Source organism: Myotis yumanensis, unplaced genomic scaffold, assembly GCF_028538775.1.
Source record: "Myotis yumanensis isolate MYYU_CA2020_CCGP unplaced genomic scaffold, mMyoYum1.0.hap1 SCAF_7, whole genome shotgun sequence".
Taxonomy (NCBI): domain Eukaryota; kingdom Metazoa; phylum Chordata; class Mammalia; order Chiroptera; family Vespertilionidae; genus Myotis; species Myotis yumanensis.
In genome coordinates, this window is record NW_027223758.1 from 83094155 (window position 1) to 83113242 (window position 19088).

The following is a 19088-nucleotide window of genomic DNA, read 5'->3' on the forward strand; positions in this document are numbered from 1 at the left end:
ATCAGACATGGGGTGCCCACCCATGAGAGGGGCAGGAGGTGGTCTGGTGAGAGCTGCACACACCAGGCACTCAGGAATTGGTTGCGATCTGTCATCGCCATTGTCTTTTTAAAATCGCATTTGTTTTATTATTATTAGGTTTGGGGGCAGCTTTCGTTTCTTGCCACTCCTTCTGAGCAAGTGAGAGCCATCCCTTCCTCTTTCTGTTTTCTCGGCTGTTCGGGGAGGTCTGGATTTTAAAACCAGAACTGTAAGAAGTGGATTCAAGTGGAAAGGAGAGCTGTGTGCGAGACTTCCAAAGAAAGGCTACTGTGGGGACAGCCTTCTTCCCTGGAGCTTCCAAAAGCCAGGGAGAGAAAGACTGTTGGCTGCTTGTTTTCTCCGAAGGATGGCGAGCAACCCCCATTCAGAATGCCCCGGAGAGGACCCCTCACCCAAGCCCAATGGCTTTTCTGAGTTTCCTTTTAGGACACATTTTTCGGCACTTCTGCCTCTAAGCCTAGGGTTTCTCCTCTGCTCCTGCTCTGGCGAGGTCTCTGGTGAGCCTGAGGTGGGGAACATCCCTCTTTGCCACTCAGGCTGGTAGTGCCAGTATGCCATTAGTCCGATGAATCAGGGGCCTCAATATTCTAGAAGCTCCCTGGGACAATTCCAGGATGCAGCCTGGGTTGAGGAAACTCACCCTGAGCTTACCCTTTCCCTCTCCCAGAGGCTTCCCTGCCTCCTCCCGCCGACACCCCCCCACATAGTCTCACTTAAGTGCATACACACTAGCAATAGGCCCTGCCCCCTCCCACCATGCCACACATGTACCCAGCTGGAAGGCTTCTAGGCTCACAGGTGCTTAGGGGAAACTGAGGCTGGGTAAAAACACCAGCAGAGGCCCAGCTGTTTGTCTCTTGCTTTCTGTCACCCCCTATTGATACCAGCCAGCGGAACATGTCACAGCTCTCACTTTCCTCCTCTCACCAAATTGGTCAGGCTAGATCCACCTGCTTCCGACCTGGCCCTGCCCTCATCCCTCCAGGTGAAGCTTCTGGCCTCCTCCACCCACTCTGTTCTCAGGTGTCTGGCTTCCTAGAGGGGCTCCTCTTCCTTCCCCAGTGATCAGTAAGGCAACTCCCAACCAGCCCCTCCCAGACCAGCTCTGCACCAGGCCTGGGCAAATGCTGGCTTGGTGGACAGGCCATTCTGCACATGAAATGGTAAAATCCATGGCCCTATCCTCCCCATGGTCAAACCTGGCTCACTCAAGCCCAGTACTGGGTTCGGGATCACAGCTACCAAAATGTTCATTTATTTGCCTGACCTTGGCCCTGCTGTGTATGCCCCCCTGGAGCAGGGGCAATTGTTCTTGGAACATATCTGTCGTTTGCTCAACCCCATGCTCAGCCCTCTGGTTCCCCATCACTTCTGTTTGTTCCTAATGTAAATAGAGTCTCACCCCTGAGCAGATGGCCAGGGGTCCCTGACAGGGTCCGCCCTTGCCTACTCTGGTTGCTGCAAGCTCAGCTTGGCTGAGTGAACCCCCGCAGTCAGCCTGGCCCTGGTGTAGAGGGAGGTAAATTCTGCCCTGAGTGAGCCTCTTCCTTCCACAGGCCAGCTCCCCTCCCGCGGCTCCCCTCCCGCCCCCCCCCCCCCCCCCCGGGAGCCACGCCCAAGGCACAGACTGTAGGTATAGGCTCTGAGCCTCCAGCCCCTGTGAGCACCAGGCCCAGCTGACCTTTTAATAGAGAGAAGATGGACAGAGAAAGACAGGGTCAGACAGATGGATCTTGGCAAGCATCAGAAGGTAAGGCCTATCTTTCCTACTGTAAACTTTCTGTCAATTAACAAGTACTTGTGAGCAATTCCAAAATGTGTGTGTGTGTGTGTGTGTGTGTGTTGAATCTCAATTTGTAACCAAAAGTCATTTGGTGGGATTCCTAAGGGGCTGTGGTGGTAAGTCTGTGTATAAGCCCATTCATTCAATCATTCATTTAGAGAAACAGTGTGATATAGGGGCAGGGGCAAGGCCACCAGAGGCACACAATGCAAAGTCAATTCCTGCCTCTGTCTCCTGAGTCACTCGGGTGTGACCTTACGCCAGTTGCTCCCCTCTTGAGTGTCAGTTTTCCCATCTGTTAAGTGGGGCTAATAAGGCACTTAGCAGAGTGCCCTGCACAGAAGAAGGAATTAATAGATGTTGGCTGTTATTATGCACCTGGCACTGTGGGGGCATAATGTTAAATATTCATTCCACCAATATCTTTTGTCACCAAGAGCAATGAGCCCCAACCCATGCAACAATGTAGGTGGATCTTAACAAAACAACATCAAGTAAAACGGACTCCAAAGATTATACACAGCACAGGGCTGTATATGAGACTAAAAATAGCTACAAGAAAATATGCTTTTTAGGAATACATATGGATGCAATAAAACTAGATAAAGGAAACGCAGGAGAATAAGGATGGGATTATTCCTCGGGTGGGCGGCAGGGGGAGGGGGTCTGAGGCAGGATCTTATGTTTGGATGTAGGATTTGTCGAATCTTAGCTTTGTTATGGGTGATGAGCTCTTGGGTGCTTATTGCATTAATAAAAATAACTACATAACTACATAATTAAATAAAAGCAGACTGTGCCTGGACCAATGGAGAGACTGTCGGGAGCCAAAGACTGTGAGTACACCAGTCCTGAGCATCAACAGTCCCTGGGAAACAGAAACAACTGTATTGGGCAGCCATTGCAGGCTAGACACTGTCCCAGGCCCTGCGTCTACACCAGGGAATGTAATAGAATTAAAACCCCACCTTCTTGGACTCACAGGCTAGTGTGGAGACAGACAGAAAACAAACACACAGTGTCGGCATGTGAGTGCAGTGGGGAGAATGAAGATCCCAGGGACAGGAAGCAGGCGGTCTGGGAAGGCCTCACTGAAAAAGTGACATTCGAGCAAAGGCCCAGAGAAGAGGAAGGAGGGGGCTTGCGGAGTGCTGGGGGGCTGAGCTTCTGGGCAGAGGGAACATTCAGCAAAGACCCTGGAGATCGGGAGGCGGCCAGTGCAGCTGCAGTGCAGCGAGTCGGGGAAGGTGGGCAGACAGGTCAGGAGGGACAATGGGGCCTTGCAGGCCACTCTGAGGACCTTGGCTTTTACTCAGGAGCCACTGAAAGGTTCTGAGCAAAGGAGGAAACTGTCTGACACGTTTCAAAGGCTGCTGCCCTGAGAGTAGATGGTTGGGCAGAGGCGGAGGCTGCGACACCAGTCAGGAGGCTGTTGTAACAGCCCAGGTGAGAGAAGGGGCCGCTGGCACCGGAGAGATAACCGCGAGGAGGAGACCAGTGCCCAAACCCAGATAGAATTATGGCCCGGCTGCTGCTCTCCTGGGACTCCCCGGCTGGCAGCAAAGACCAGACACATGTGCAAATAACCACAAAACAAAAACTACCGTAAACTGTACAGCAGTTCCGAACCCCAACAGGAGAGCGCCCAGCCAGGCACAGGGAGTGCTGGCCGCCTCGGCTCGGCCCGCTCCTCAGACCCTGGCTGGGCAGCTTCCACCTCGGGGTCCGCCAGCTCTTCCCTGAACCCTCTTGCAGCCAACCTGACCGGAAATGCGGGTCACCTGTGCGGTCAGACAGGCCGCATTCCCTCTCCACCGAGTTTGCCTGTCCCCTGATTGCCCCCCTCCCCACCGAACCCCAACAAGGCTCCCCAGTGCCCTCATTAGAGGCCTCATTGTGGCTCGACTGTTGGAGAGCCCAGGGAAGCTTTAAAGCAGTGGTTCTCAATCTCGGCTGGAAATCCCCTGAAGAAATTGAAAGATGACAGGTGCCCGAGTGCCACCCCAGAGCCTGCCTATTGGCCTGGGCACTGGAATCTTCTCAGCTTCCAGGTGAGTCTCACGTGCAGTCAGGGCTGAGAGCCACAGCTCTAGTGGCCTGGTCTAGCTTCCCCGCCCCCATCCCTTTCAGGAGCTCATGCCCACAAGCCTCTCCCCTGTCACTTGCCCTCACAGGCAACGTCCTGGCTGCTGCCTCTCCCCGGAGGCGAGGCGCCTTGGCAGAACCTGGCCAGCCCTGAGATGAGCTGAGAGTGCCCCCACGGGTGGGGGCTGGGCAGGGCAGAGCGTGCGCCCACCTACCTCCCACCGTGGGCTGGGACTCGGGGGCTTTCTGCAGGGCTGCCCCACAGGCCTGGAGAGTGGAGCCATACCCAGGATCACCCGCTTCCAGGGGCCCCGAGGCTGCTTCTGCGGCCAGAAAAGCCCTGCGGCTCAGATGCCTTTAATCAAGGCCAGGCTGGCTCTCCTCCCCAGCTCCTCCCATCTTCCTCCTCCAGGACTAAGACTGGAATGCATTTTTATTAGGCTTTTCCTAGGTGCAAATGGTGCCGGGCTGGGGGTGGGGAAACTGGAGGGAGTGTGATTTACACTCACCCTGAGTCCTCACACCTCCCAAGGGCAGCCTAACCTAACCGGCAGCCTGCGCACACAGCCGCTGGCAGGTGGGTAGGGCCACGCAGGCTGCACCCCACCAGCCAAAAGTCACATCTCTGCGTGAGTGCCCCAAGGCCCAAGTGAGTCCAAGGCCCTTTGGAGGAACGTCTAGGGGAAGATGGATGCTGGTGTCTGTAAGGTTCCGCAAAAACACCACACAGGGAAATTACCCGCATTCTCCAAGCCCCATGCACACTGGTCAGGCTGCCCCAATCCACTTTCTCTTTGCTCCTAACGGCTACTTTGACTCTCATCCACTCCTAAGTTCCATCCCCAGGCTCCCATCCCAGCCCCAAACGATAAAGGCCATTCCCCCTGGACAAAGGCTGATAGGCCCTTCCGCCTGCCTGTTAGAAAGGGTACCCTTCACCAGGTCAGCTGCTGGTGGCCTTAGTGGGATTTCTCAACAGAGGCACTGCTGACATTGGGGCTTCTTCATTGTGGGGGGCTGGCCTGTGCATTGTAGGATGCTTCGCAGCATCCCTAGCTTCTACCCACTAAATGCTAGTAGTGCCAGCCTCCCCAACCTGTCTCCAGACATCACCAAATGTCCTGCGGAGAGGGGGTGAGCAACATCACCCCAGTTGAGAACCACTGAGCTATAGCAGTATACCGGGGACCTCTGGAGGGCAGGGACTGTGCCCGCACTTCTGAGAGACAGTTCAGTCTGTGGCAGTACAGAAAGCCCGCTGCGCATTAGTGGTCATGTGAGCTTGCTCAGGAGGCCTAACCTCTCTGGGTTTCAGCATCATCCTCTGTAATCACGTAACAGCCAACATGGGCTCCGGGCTGGCCCTGTGCTAGGCACCTTTCGTGTATTTTCTCATTTAATCCTCACGACATTTTCCTGGAAAAGGTCCCTCTTTTACAGAGGAGGAAATCGAGGCTCAGAGAGGTCAGGCAACTTGGTCGAGAGCACACAAGGGGAAGGCAGGCAGTTGGACTCCAGAGCCCATGGTCTTATCCACAGAGACTGGGAGGGGCGGGGGGGTATGCAAGAGAAAATGCAGGGACACCTGTTGGGCTGCTGGCTGGTCCAGGGGAGGGTGACCTGAGCTGCATGATGACAGGGGTGTGGGGAGAAGGGCAGACTGCAGGGGCATTTAACACGCAGAGCAGAGGGCAGCAGGTGAGGCTGAAGCTGGAGGCCTGGTGGGCAGAGTGCTGTTCACAGGAGGAAGGGTCAGGTGTGGGATCGAGGGCAGGAGTTCCTCGCTGGTGCCTTGCGTTTCAGAGATGCTGTGCCCGACAACGTTGCACTGAGTAACTCATTGATCTAATAACTGATTCATTGATAAATGATGCGCAGACCTCTTTCCTAGGGGGACGCTCACTGTGAGGCCCCCACCCCTGACTCGGGACACACCCTGGACAGGGACAGACAGACCACAGAGAAGGCCCGTGTGCAGGCGGCCAAGCCCGGGAACCAAGTCCACCAAATGGAAATATAAGTTATTATTATTATTACCTTATCAGCTCTGACAAGATCGCAGCCAAAGGTGGGGCCGCCGCAGCCTGTAATACAATATAAATGGGCTCTCGGGTGGCAGTTGGCTGTTGCATTGATTCTTATTCACTCAGAAGCTAAATCACGGTGCTAATGTAAAACATGTATGAAATATCCCTTTTTCATGCACTAGCAATGAAAGGACTTCACAAATCTCCAGCCAAATGCAAGTACTTGTGAGTAATGGGAGCCTGCACATGGGCGTTTTATCACCACCTACCAGCCAGCTCGTTGAAGCTTTGGGTTCAGGTTAGGAAAGCACCCCAGCCACCGGGAGGTGCAGAAACACCAGCACAAGGTCCCTCCTTGCATAAGTGACACTTGATTGCAACCCAGGAGCTGAGGGTTTAAACATGTGTTTAACACCATGTGTTTGCACCTAGAACCACTGACTGTCGGGATGAAGCCGGAGGCCTGGTGGACAGAGTGGATGGTGGTGCTATTCACAGGATGAGGGGTCCAGGTGTGGGCCACTCACCTCACCTGTGTGAGGGAGGAGGGGAGCGACCTGAGCAGGTTGCCAGCTCCTCAGGGTAGATCTCACTAGTCCAGGCCACGCTGCTTCTCTCCCTGTGGCAGGACCCCGGCCAGCCTCACTAGACATTCCACATCTCCAGAGCTCAGGGTTCCTAAGTCTTCAGTGAAATCAGAGGAGGAAATGGGAGTGGAGACTGTTTCTAACAGTCCAGGAAGGCAAAGGATAGTGCATCCTGATGGGAGTGGGAGGGTGGGGTGGGGTGGGGGGGAAGGGGAGGGGCGCCGGCAATTGGCCAGCCGGCCCCGCTCCCTGGTCGAACTCCCAGTCGAGGGGACCATTTGCATATGAGCCTTTTATTATATAGGATGCGTACTCTGCCTACTTCTAGAAACAATTGGGGGCAGTTTGTAATTCAACACACACACAACAGAATAGCTCAGAGTGACATCAGATTGAAGAATTATTTTTAATAAAAAAAAAACTAGAAATGACCCAAGTGTCTCTCTATAGGAGGCTGATTAAACAACAACAACCACCACAACTCTGTCCGTACAGATACGGTGGAATACTACACAGCTATTAAAAACAGGCAGTGCTCTGTGGACTAATATGGAGATACTTCAAGGATATAAGTTTAAGGAAATAAAAAAGCAAGGTGCAGAATACACTCTAGGCACTCTTGTGTATGGTAAAGTGAAAACTAAGAATATATATCAAATTTCTGTATTATAGCATAAAGAAACACTGGAAGAATAAGCCAGAAATGGATGCTTATAGTGCTGGGCCCGGGCCCAGGAGTGGACGGTACATCACAGCCTCTAGCTAGGAGGAGACTGGAGACAGCCTGCAGGTGGGCAGGCAGCTCAGGCTGGCCACAGTGGCCTGGCCTCCCTGTCTCATCACTGGGGGAAAATAAGAGAAGGACCGGGTCAGTGCCAAGCCAGTGCCACCCAAGGCCTGCCCATCTCTGCAGGGCTGTGCCCACATCTGCTGACTCAGCCCTGAATCACTGTTACCCCAGCTCCTGACAGCACGTGGTTCCAGGAGCTACCAAACTGCAAGTGCCATGTTCACCTTCTCAGGCTCTTGCCCGTCCAGCACACTCTGACCCACAGCTCCAGCCACCCCACCCCAGCCTTCCTCACTCCGTCCCAGCTTGGCCCAGGTGCCTTCGGTTCTGGGTGGCAGTGCCCTGTGCCCTACTGTGGCTCAGCTACAGTACTTGTGGGAGAAGAACCCAGAGAGGCAAAGGGCAGCACCCTCAGTGAAGGATGGCGGCTTTGTGTGTAAGCGAAATGACCTGCTCCTGGAGTAGGAGGGGGCGGCCGACCATCAGATCAATGGAAATGAACTGCTAGCACCCAGACATTCATCGAGGAGGTGAAATTAATTCTAGCCTATTAATAAATTATACCCATATTATAAAAACTTAGAGCAGGGTGTATGAGCAATTTTTTAAAAAACCATTAAGTAAAAACGAGCTGCAGAACATAATATGTAGCTTAATCCCATATCTGTGAAATAGAGATATCCTTTCCATCTCCAAGGTCGCAATACAGATACAGACGGCGATATGGATGTAACAATTCCCTGGATTGTTGCTAGGGGTGAGCTCTGAAGAGGGAGGGAGAGTATCACAATTTCCAACACTTTCTCCATGAAATAGTTCTATGTTGTTTGAATTGTTTCTTATACAAAGCGGTTATTATTTTTGTAATCTGCACACAGATCTCTCTCATCACTGCATACCAGGTTGGGCCTGTGTGCTGAGTCAGAGACTCAGGGAGAGAAGCCGACTCCCAAACCCCCGTGCCATCAGCAGAGGGGACCTGAAGCCCAAGGGCAGCCGGCCTTCCCGCAGGGCGCCACAGCGCGCCAAGGCAAAGCTGGGCTGGCCGCGCCTCCCTCCGGCTCAGCCCTGGGCTCTCTCCACCGTGCCCTGTGGCCTGGAGATTAAGTAAGTGCATATGTGTGGAGGGTTCTCTATGTAGCTGAGAGGGGAAATGTTGGCCAAAAAGCAAAAATAGACTTGGCCCTCCGGAACCTGGCAGGCAGGTCCATGCCACCACCATTGACTGATGGAAGGTTCCGGACAAGTGTTCATTAAAGATGAACATTAACTGTAAATCAGAGCCCCAGAGTGAGTGCTGGTTACAAAGCAAATTAAACCAAGTGGGAGAATGCATGGCTGGTTTCAGCCCCAGCGCTCACCTGACAGTGCCCACCAAGCCAGGAGAAGATATACCGTCTGACTCAGAAACGTAACAGGGTCAGGGGCAGGGTCAGGGTCAGGGGAGGCTTCTTTACAGTGTGTCTCTCTGACAGAAAACTCATCACCACTGTCTCCCAAAAGGCAGCTGACATGGCAGGATGCATATTAATCAATTAACGAGCACTATTAAATCTTTCCTTGCACTGGGTTCCGAAGGCCTGGCTGGCAGTTACAAGGATGGTGACCTCTCCCATTTGGTTCCTGCTTTACAACTTAGAAAGGCTTTGGCTCCTTGTCCTATGGGATCCTCTTGATGCCCTGTGACCAGCAGTCTTGACCTTCATTTTGTGTCTGAGGAGGTGGCCACGTGACTAGCTCAGGGTCACCTGGACACTGTCAGGAAGATCTGGATGCTAGATCTTCCAGGCCTGGCTATGTGCTTCTCCCACACCCCCGCCTGTCAGGGGCTACAGGCCCAGAAAAGTGGACAAACCACCTCTGGGAAAGTGAAACAGCCGAAAACCATGATACGGCCAGTCTGGAGTGAGGTACCACGTCTCTCCCGCCCAGACCACCTGCACCATGATGTGGGCACATTTTGCCACTCGGATCTCGTCTTCTGAGTATGTTTGTGTATGTGGGTTTGTGTATATGAATTCATATGTGTGCACTTTTTAAATGTTTGACTAACTCTGTCAACCCTGGAAGTGTTTTACATACATTGCCCATTAAACTCTTTCTTCAAGGTTAAATGATGTCGGCAGGACAAGTGATCTAGTTATTTCCATCTGTCAGATGAGGAAACCGAGGCCTGGCACAATTTGTCCCAGGCCTTGTTCCTCTCAGTGGCAGAAGGGGGAGAGAGGAAAACTAAATGTTGTTAAGGGTCCATGGAGACCAAGGGCTCTCTCTACATCATTTCACTTCATCTGCCCCAGCATCCTGGGAGGGAGGCGTTGTTACCCCATCTTACACTTGAGGACGCTGAGACTCAGAGAGTCGGAGTCACCTGCCCAGAGTGTCGGAGCCAGAACTCAACACCAGGGTTCCCGGAGCCCAAAGCTGAGGTCTGGGGTGGTTGTGAACGTCCACAGTAGGGCCAACTTTGTGCCAGGTTCTGGGTGAGTCCTTTCTCAAAATACCAATCCTAACCATCTAGGATCAATCCTGGCTTTCTGAGCCTTCGCGTGTGCCAGGCGAGGGCTGAGATCCGTCCATGCAGGACTCTGGCGGACAAGGCATGTGTCCAGCTTGTCTCCGAGTCCTCACGTGGCACAGAGCTGGGCCTCCTTGTTGACATGAAGCGTCCACCCCAGCCCTGTCCTTTCCTAGGCCCCTCCTTTCATTCCTGCGGTGTAGACTGAAGGTCAGTGTGGGCTCTTGGATAACAAGTCCCCTGGACTGTTACTCACATCCTGAATGACCCAGGCATACCTTGCAGGGGAAGTCAGAGCCCCCCAACCAGCTCTCTGCACCCAAGAAACCATGTCAGCTCCCAGGAGCGCCTCAAACTCTTTCACCTTGACCTACACAGCTGCTGCCCACCTTTTCCAAGATTTCCAGGCAGGTTTTCTTCTCTCACTGCCCTAAGGCATGATTTGATGATGATAAACATTTTCACATGAAGGCTTGGGTGTCTCTGAGTCATAATTCATTGCTTTGTTTCTGTGGTTTATCTATTTTTAAAAAAAAACCTTAGAAGAGGGGGCAGGAGTGAGTGAGTGGATGGTGTGAGTAATCCCAGCCTCTCTCAGCTCTGGTGGGAAGATGAAAACGAGGGGTGGAGGCAGAGAGGGGGAGAGGCTGGAAGGGCTGGGCAAGGAAAGCCACGACCCCAGTTCCGGATAGGGAGGACTCGGGCTCCCAAGTCAGATAAGGCTGTAATCCAAACAAGGTTTATGTGCTCAGCTGCAGACTGTGGGAGCGTGGAGGCGGGAGAAGGGAAGCGTTCCAGCTGAGTGATCCATAACCAACAAAGGGATGGCCTGTCCAAATCCTCCCCAGGCCTCAAGGCCCAGGTCAAGTGCCACCTCCTCCAGGTGGCCTGCCAGGACCACCACCCCAGCTAAGAGCTACCCTCTTTCCTCTGAACCTGACCTTGTCATTTATCCCTAGAGCCGGTCCCCATCACTGCTTATTCTTCTCACCGCCCCGATGCTATCATGAGCCCAAGGGCAGAGAACCGGTTTTTATCATCGCTGTATCTTCTGCGCAGGTGACACCCACACCAGTCCGCACTTTGGATGATGTTAGACTACACCTATGTGCAGACCCACGGCTCCCAAGTCAGCATCGTGGACCAAGTTTCAGAAAATGGCACCAGGGAATAATCACACTACTTAACCTGGGCCTTGGCTTTTATACTGTACAACGCCCTTTCATAATCTTATCGAGTAGGTGGCAGGCGATCTGAAGCTCATTTTACAGTTAAGAAAGCTGAGGCTCAAAAGCTGTAGTGACTGCCCAGTGAGTACACAGAAACAGCTCTGGATGCCAGGTGTCTGCCTACGTCCACATTTTCTGGGGAGAGGCTGGAGGTGTCCATCTCCTTCAAAGCACATGACACATGGTTTGGGGGACACTGCGTTGCTGCAGCTCACCCCCATCCAAGATGCACGGTGTGTCATAGCATAACCGAAGCGCTGAAGAAACCTTTTGCGTTTCGTTCAACACAACCTTCTCCAAACTTTCCTTTCCTGGACCCTTTTGCATGGGACCTTTTGCGGGGAGGGGTCGGGGGAATGTCTCCTGCCCCAGAATGACTTGCCCAAGGGGTGAACCGCGCTCCCAGGAGAACTGTATGTTACAGACTGAGACAGGCTTCAGCTAGGTGAGCAAAGCTCTAACGGTGAAATGTCAGGGCTCAGCCAGCTCGTAAGAACATTTCTTATTACTGTTTTTTTACTTGTTATTACTGAACGTTTCAAATATACAAAAATAGTAGAGCACCATAAATCCCTACACAGCCATCACCAATCACCAAATTAGCTTCAACAATATTCAACGGTCTGTATTTTGCTTCTCCCACCCTCTTTTTTCCTGAAATACTTTAAGGAAAATCCGAGATAGCATATCATGTCCTCTGCAAATACTACTTCAGTAGTAACACTGCCACAATATTACGCCCCCTAAAAACATTAACAATGATTCCTGAATAACGAACACCCTGCCTCCTCGATTCTCTCATGCATGCCCTTCTACAGCAGCCAGGCTTGAATCAGGACTCACACCAGCCCCACAGAGTGCTCTTAAAAGGCTCTAAAAAGTCTGCTAATCTAGAACAACTCCCTCTCCCCCACCCTTTTACTCCCCCCTCGCCATCCTGTCAGAGAAGTTCGGAGCTGCTCGTGGTCTGGGTTTGGGGATGACCCCCGTGGTGGAGTTTCACATGTGCCTGCAGTCCCTGCACAAAGTGGTGGTTAGATCTACAGGCTCGGACACATTGAGGCTCAGCTTTACGGCAAGAAAACATCATGAGTGGTGTTGTGTCTTTCCTATTACGTTCCCCCTTGCAGTCCAACTGCAGCAAAGCTAATATTGATCCCTGGCTTTGGATGGAGGGGAACATCCTCTTCAAGCAACCAGGTTCTCCCAGTGTCTCCCTAGTTCTGTCACATTCTAGAATCGGGTCCTAGAGTCATCTCTGACCCAGGATTTTCCCATTTTCTATGATTTTATGGAAGGGTCTCTCCTACCATTGAGCTCTAAAATTCTACCACCTGTCCTTTCCTAGGCTGTCTCTAGGTGACCCTCTACTTTTCCTCTTTTTTCCTTTAAGGAAAAGACATTTTTAAATGGACAGACAAGCTGGGGAGCCTGCGTTCCCTTCAGGTCAGGGCCCACCACTGACGCCGGGGGCTTAGGGGTCCCAGGGTCTCAGCCTGTGGATTTCCCCAGCCACCTCTCGGAGGAGTCAGAATCTCAAGGAGAACAGGAACACATAGTTCAACACCATAAATATGCATCCAAAAGTTTTAAAAACCAAATTACACAAATCAAGCTTATTCTGAGAGGTTCGTTTGCCAGGGGTCTCTAGTGCTCCAATCAGCATAATTAAATAGTACGATCGCTCTAGAATTGATTGTGGTTTTCACGTTTTTTTACCATCCAAAGACCATTTCAGCAAGATAATTTTAAGCTAATAAGAACCCCCAAATTAGAAACGAATTAAAGAGATGGAAAATACAAATGTATTTGTTTTTAGTCGGGCACTATTTTTATCAGAGGAATCATGAAAAATTAAAATTGTTAAATAGTCATAGGAAGGTTGTCAGTCAAGGGCAATGTGCCTTTCCGCCTCTCCCTGCTGCAGGATTTTAAGGTGATAGATCAGAGGCCATTCCCCCGAGGGCCCCCAGGAAGCAATAAAGAGACTCGGAGCAGAATTACACAGCGCGGGCTTGGCACGGAAAGGGCGTTGCCATGTAACACTCTCAAATCTTTGGAGATTAAGATTCATAACGCCTCTTGCTTTTCAAATAAATGCAGGCAGACCCAGCAACAGGATGAAATCATTGCAATACTTCTCATGCCCATTTCATAGACGAGACCCTGAAGCCTGGGCAAGGTGAGAGTTCTGCATGGGGTCACAGCGCAAGCTGGGAAGGAGCCAGAATTACATCTCTATCTAAATGTGCTTGGTTCCGTAAAACCCCCTTCTCAACGTTCCCCAAATACTTCATAAATTGGTTTTTTAAATAGATGTTGTCATATTGACACTGGTTTGCAGGACTCTCTTAGGATTCGTGACAGCCTTGAGTGCTCCGGCCCCAGGAATCGGGAGCCAGCTGCTCCAACATGAGGAACCCCAGTCTAGAGAGGCACAGGGACCTACAGAGCCTCTCTAGACGGTGAGCACCCAAGGACCCCTGACCCAGCAAAACTCATGTCATGTTGACCCAGCCTTAAATACACCATTTCAGCCCCTGAGCCTGCAGAACTTCCATTCATTCTATAGATTCTGCACTGATTCCAGTGCAGCTGACACCCAAGTCAGCTTCACATCACTGACCTCTACCGCCTTCCCCTGCTCCCTCCACACCAGGCCCTGAGGATGTGGCATCTGCCTGCACACACTCCCTTCAAACCTCCTTCCCTATCGCGGAATCCTCACCAAACCCAGGCCAGGTCAGTGAGAAGGACCCACGGAACTTCCATAGATGGCTGCCCCACTCCCTCAGGCCCAGAAGGGTGAATTATGAATTTTCACGATAATCTGGGTGGATTCCAAACCCAGATATCAGGAAAACATCCCCAGAGGAGAACAGGAGACAGGGGCTAATTCCAAGGTGACCCCCAGGGCAGGATGGGGGGGCACCCAGAGGGAGCACCAGCTCAGGCTGAAGCGAGGACAGAGCTAGTGAGCCAGCCTGCCACGTGATGCTGAGTGCAAGGGCGTCTGGAGAATCAGCCCAGCTTCCGGCCCAGAAAACAGCCCCAGGTAGGGAATTAAGAGTCTCAATAACATTTCATAACTTTACAAAGGACTTTCACATACTTGATCTCACTTGAGTCTCAGAAACACCCCCAGAAGGCAGAAATTATGTAATTCATTCTTCGGAGTGGTCTGGGCATAGGAGAACTTGATTTTGTGGAGTGCCGTCCCTGAGCCTATGCGAATAAACATACACAGCAATTACTTTCTGCTGCTGTTGGGGGCCAGTGGCTGGAGCAGCTGTCATTCACAGAATAATAAAAAATGTACTCCCCCACGCCCAGAAAGAACAGCCATATTCTGTGACAAAGGGCTCCCTGGCCCTAAGGGGGAGTTACCTGCATTGTTATGATGAGGCAAAGAAAGGGGGCAGGTAAGGTAAGGAGGGGACTTTGTTCCAGAAGAAAGAAGGTCCTCGGATATGCAGCTTTGGGAGTAGGATCCCTGGGCTGGGTCCCAAGATACCTTAGGACAGGTGATAAGCCTGGAGTGGCTGACAACCCCCACTCCACAGGAGCACAGCGCCTTGGTGGTGTCCTACCTTAAGGTGCGGGCCTGGGACGGTGGGGGGGGGGGGGGGGGGGGAGATGGCAGCATTCCCTATGGCAGAGCTGACATAGAGACACAAGCTGCCTGCTTGGCTCCTCCAGATGACCAGGTCTGAATAAGGAGGGGCCACAGGCAGCTGCCACTACCCTGGGCCAAGATCCAAGCCTCACCCCTCTCCACCTGTCTCGACCCAAAAGCCCCACGTCCTCAAACAGCAGGAGGCTGGAGACAGAGCACCAGCCATACCTGCTAGGAAAAGTTTACCAAACTTAGCCAATAGGGGAACTCAAATGGCTTTCATTAGATTTAGAAAAATAAAAAGGCACCAAGCAATTATTCATTATTTGATTTAGTCCCAATAGTTACCCAACAAGATAGAAACGACTAGTCCCACTTTGAATGAAGCTTCTGAGGCCCAGAGAGTCTCAGGAACTGCCTGCGGTCAGCGCCAGGACCAGCACAGGTGGCAGCACTCTGAGCCCAGGAGGTGAGACGCAGCCAGGGCTGGTTCCAGAAAACACATCACCATCTAGAACAGCGGTTCTTAACCTGTGGGTTGTGACCCCTTTGGCGGTCGAATGACCCTTTCACAGGGGTCGCCTAAGACCATCCTGCATATCAGATATTTACATTACGATTCATAACGGTAGCAACATGACAGTTATGAAGTAGCAACGAAAATAATTTTATGGTTGGGTCACAACATGAGGAACTGTATTTAAAGGGCCAGAAGGTTGAGACCCACTGATCTAGAACAAGTGATTCAATACATCTCTCCTCATTCCAGCCAGTTTCCCCAGGGATTCACTCCAGCTGTGCCACAAGAAGAGGCCATAATAGTAAATCCTGTTGCTCAGCTCAGGGTTCACCCTGCTTCTGGACTCCCCTTGGAAAGATATTCCAGATTCTAGTCTAGATCGGACACCTAAGCTGTCCAGTACAGCAGCCACTAGCACACAGAGCTACTGAGCACTTGGAACGTGGCTGGTCCAAACTGATGTACACTCAGCGTCCAATACCCTCTGGACCTCAGAGACGAATGTAAACTATCGCTTATGATTTGTGTATTGATTACAAGCTGCAAAGGTAATACTTGGACCAGGTTGAGTTAAATGAACCACATTATTACAAGGAATTTCACTTGCTGTGCTTACCTTTTTTCAGGTGGCTACTAGAAAATTACAAATAATGCGTGGCTCGTGCTCAGCCCCTCGTGGGCAGCCCTGCTCCAAGGGCCACGTCTCTCATGGGTGTTACCCACCTCCCCCTGCCCCACTCCCAAGAACCACGCTGCAAGCCGGGGAGGCAAGCCTCCCAAACATTCCGACAATTCGTCTCTTCTGGAAATTCCTGGACTCCGTCCTCCCACCCACACTCAGTGTCCATGAAGAACCTCTAGCCCAGTAACTGCCAGGGGAGTCATGTGAAGTGCAGGCACCAGTTCTGAGTGTTCAGATCCACCTGAAACCACACTGTCCACGGCCAGGGGAAGTGTCATAAGCAGGTGTTCATGCCCAGGTCTCACACCCTGTTAGCACCCGACAGCCTGGGAACTAGGGTGCGTTTCTCCCAGCCTCCTCTGCTCCCACCCCTGCCAGACTGTGAGCTCCTCCAAAGCAGAACACTGCAGGTAAACTAAATGCATGGATCGCATGTGAGGGCACCGCTGCTGTGCCAAGTGATTTGCATGTTTTATTTTATTTTATTTAATTCTCTCACCCATCCTGTGAGTAAGTATCGCCTGTTGTGAAGACAGGAGCCCAAGGCTCTCAGAGTCATGGATCTGTCTCCATTCCCATGCTTTTTCCTCTGCCCCATACGTACCCCTCCCCATGGGCAGACATCCCTCAGGGATCTTTGTTTTTCTGGTACCTAGCACAGTGCCCAGTGCATAATAGGTACGCGGTAAATACTGGTAAACTAGGTTAAGAACCTTCTGATAGACCAAATCCTATGCTCTTTCTTGCCTTGATCAAGAAGTATGTTGTCCCTTACCTTCCTGGCCTCATGCATGATGAAGTCCTCACTCACCCACCTGCAGGGCTGGGCCTTTCCTGTCTCCCCATAACCTCCATCGCCTCCCACCATGAAGCCCCACAGGGTCAGGCCTGCTCAGATCCCCAGTCAAGTCTGAGATGCACAGACCACCTGCCCCGCTGAGAGGAGGGGGCTGGGAGTGGCCCAGGGCCAGTACACTTTGGTCTGGGGTACCGAGGGACACAGCTATCCCGGGCACCTGTGGAGCTGCCGGCTCCCTCACTAAGCGCCTTTAGGTCTAACAAGTCCCCTGACTATCCCTTGCTGGGTCCCTGGAACTCGATTCCCTGTCCATTTCCTCATATAAACAGGAGCCAAGCCCTGAGCCCGCCTGATGCCTGTAGCTGCTCCATTTCCTAGAGCTGGGCTCAGATTTCTGGATTCCTTCTTCATCTAATTCTTTCTTCCTGATTTAGAACAAGGCCACCCAGAAGTCTTAATACTCTGCCCCTCCCCACCCCTAGCCTCGACCCTGTGGACCCTGACCCTGGCCTGTGCTGGAAAGGAATTTGCCACACCCCCTCGGGCCTTCTGCCCCAGGTCATTGGCTCTCTCTCTCCCCCTGCCCTGGTCAGTTTCCCAAGGCCCCAAGCTATTTTTGCTCCCAGCCCAGCCTGCCATTTTCCCGGTGGAAGTTGCCAGAGTGGTGCACTGTAAAACACACACAGTGAAGACCAGAGGACCAAAGGGACAGAGGTCATCTTTGGGGTATCCAGTCCCACTGTCCCCCATCCTTCCAGACTCAGGCCCTGCCTTCTAGGCTCTGGGGACCTGCTCAATGCTTCCTGTCTTAGCCGCCTTCCCACTGTGTCTGTCAGCTTCTCCCGGGCTTTCCATACCCCTACTCATGAACTCCCCCAGCCACCCCTGATCATCGGCTCCTTGCCCTGGCATCCTTGCAGGGATGGAGGGAGCCACAAAGTCCCCCTTCCCTTTTATTTCTTTTACAAGAAATACCGACCCATCGCTTCACCCTGTCATTTGAAAAATCTGAACCAATCGTCAGGCTTCCCACCCACGGAGTCCCCAGTCCAGCCCTCAGGTATCACCAAGGCACGAAGAACTCCTGTGCCTATAGCTGCCTCTGCTCCCTGATTCCCTGCCACCAATTCCCTGGTTCCCAGGGGAGCTGATGGGGAGTAATGACTTCTTGATTTGTTGCCCTGAGTTCTTCAAACAAGAGGTGTTACATACATCACGGCATCAGGCCTTCCCATTAGGCACAGGAAGCGAACCCACCTGATGCTAAATCTTCCGGGGCCTGGCTCCAGCAAGCGCATGGGGCAGAAACTAATAACTGGGAAGCATCCATCTATCATCTTATCAGGCCTTACAAGGTTTGTTTGCATAGTTATCTTCCCAAGGGTTGACGTTTTATGTCTCCTGCAGGCTGATGTATTCTCCTACCTGTCATATCATTCAGGAAGAATAGATGAGCCGCAGGTTCATTACCTGTCATTACACCGTGTGCATGTCGCCAGGGGCCGAAGCATCCATTCTTCTTGTCTCCCGACTGGTGCAGCCCCCCCCCGACTTAGAGGCTCCGGGTCCAACGGGCTGTGGGTTACACGCTCTCCTCAGGCCCTGGGAGGGCTCCACGCCATCCCTTACTGCTTTGCTGGCGGGCCCACTCCTCAGGGGTGGTGAGGCCTCCTGAGCTCCCAGCTGCCTCAGAGGGGACCTGAGGAAGAACGGAGGTTTCTGTTACCAGGGCCAAAGACACATGTCCAAGTTTTAACTGTTCTAGAACTTTCCAGCTATCTTCTCATTGCTCTTTATTATTAGGTCTTGCAATTCCTGGTGACTATGTGAATTCTACATCAGCCAGAGTCTTTCTTCACTGCCCATGTCCCACCCACCAACACTATCCCCAAGCCTCAGCCTGCATGTACACACACACACACACACACACACACACACACACCTGTATTCCTGTCTTCTTACCCTGCATATTTCTTATCTTCCTGAAAGACCCACCTTTACTCACTCATCCTAACCACCATTCAGAGTTTGGCTCATAACCACCAACAGAACCTCACTGCCCAGGATAGAGGAAGGACTGGGGAGCTCTCCTCCACCAACGAGACCACAAAGAACAAGAACATGTCTACTGGGGACCGTCCTCAACTCTGGTAGCCCAGGTCCCTGGGACAAGGCTTCCGGTGTGCTGTGGTTTGTGGGCTCCAGAAGGGCACCGGCCTGTGGCTGATGGAGAGCCTCGTTTCATAGACCTTCACGCAGAGCGAGAGACAAGAGTGGAGGTGCAGACCTCACTGGGTGAGGGACACAGACACTAGACACTGAGTGACCACATTTCACAGCCAAGACTGTGGCTCACACTATGGGGTGTGGGGGTGGGTGGTAAGGGGCTCCAGCTAGAAGCAGCCCTGCC

The 19088-nt window shown here is 52.3% G+C and overlaps 1 protein-coding gene across 1 annotated transcript in view; it reads right to left on the bottom strand.

Moving 5' to 3' along the window:
• ZBTB7C (zinc finger and BTB domain containing 7C) overlaps nt 1-19088 on the bottom strand; it is a 281771-nt gene that overhangs the window by 196248 nt on the left and 66435 nt on the right. The window contains exon 2 of the mRNA XM_070421121.1: nt 18104-18377. The gene's annotated coding sequence lies outside the window, so the exon portion shown is untranslated. The remainder of the gene's footprint in view (nt 1-18103; nt 18378-19088) is intronic.